This window comes from Nansenia antarctica (genome assembly GCF_963989245.1).
Source record: "Nansenia antarctica genome assembly, chromosome: 16".
NCBI lineage: Eukaryota > Metazoa > Chordata > Actinopteri > Argentiniformes > Microstomatidae > Nansenia > Nansenia antarctica.
The window spans coordinates 17,194,774-17,196,309 of NC_137686.1; positions in this window are offsets into that span (position 1 = coordinate 17,194,774).

The window sequence follows — 1,536 nt, forward strand, 5'->3', positions numbered from 1 at the left end:
CACATGAAGACTGACCATTCTCATAGAGTTGGATCCTTTTGAATGTTTAGGTTACATGCCTGGTATAAATTATCCACATCTCGTCCCGGTTGGGTTTCCCCCTGCCCTCTCCCACAGACCCATCTCCGAGTGGAAGATCTTGGTAGAAAACACCTCATGGTAGTTAAACAAAAGTAATAATAATATCAACCTCTTGGTGCCTGGTACCATTCCAAGCATAGTTTAAAGTTCCTAAGGAATGTACTGGTACCACTCACTTACCTACAAGCTTAGAATGCAATCTATGCATGTATCAACAGATCTTTGGGCCCATAGCTGTTTTAACCTTTATATTTAAAAAAAATGTGTTGCTATGCATATTCCCCGCTTTGGGTAATCCCACATTGAATATACGTGATATAAAAAATAATAATATATATAGTCATTTAAAGTTGGATCAAAAACAATTGCAAACAAGAGACAAGACAACTTGAGGACATGTCCCTAATACAGACAGGGGCGAAAAACCTGGACCATAGTATACAACTGCATTATTCTGCCAAGACAATCCCCCTGTGGCTCTCATACCATCCAGCCAACTTTGAGAAGCTACTACAAGTCTATAATTAAGCACCTGTCCTCATACGTGATATATAATAGAATAATTGTTTTAAGAAAGGAGAATAAATATATCAACCTATTGGTGCCTGGTACCACTCCCTCGCTTGCAGCACAGTTAGTTCCTAAGGAATGTACTGGTACCACTCAGTGCCACTCTTACCTACAAGCATGTAGTTCTTCTGGAACGCATCCAATTGGTGTTCGCATCAACATATCTTTGGGCCCATAGCTGTTTTAAGCTTTATATACATTTTCTTTGTGTTGCTATGCATTTTAACTATAAGGAGAGACCAGATTCGACCTTTCACTTTTAGACAACTTAACAGTTAAATTACAATTGATGGTAGATTTACGTAAATGTGTTTACCTGAACCATAACACCTGAAGAAAAAGTTCACACGTGACGGACGTGACGGACGTCCGGTGAGTTGGTCCACTGCACCGTCTCCAAACGTGACCACTGGTTGCACAAACATTGTGGTTCACTAGTATGTCTTGATAAGTTCACTGTTATATCTCAATTGCGTGTATTGCAAATGGAAGATTGAAGTTAGAGCAAGAGCTGAAACAAATAAATAAATAAATACCCCTCACTGTCTGACCATATGGTATGCTAGGTTACACTGCCAAGAAAAACTTACCACACAAATACACAAAGACCAGATGACTCAGGTGCGTTCACTGTAGATTGCTGTTATTCACATCACAGATACAGTCAGGTCATAAAACAAGAATACTAACTTGCTGTCATTTTTTTTGCACCGTAGCACACAACTGACCAGCTCTACATTGTACAATACACCCATCTTCCTAGCACTGGATCAGTAACTAATACACCCCCACCCCCCCCTTCCAGAAAAAAAAAATGTACATCCACACATTGGACCCCTTTCTAGTTCACTGATTCAACTGGGCACAGAAATGGCCCATGACATC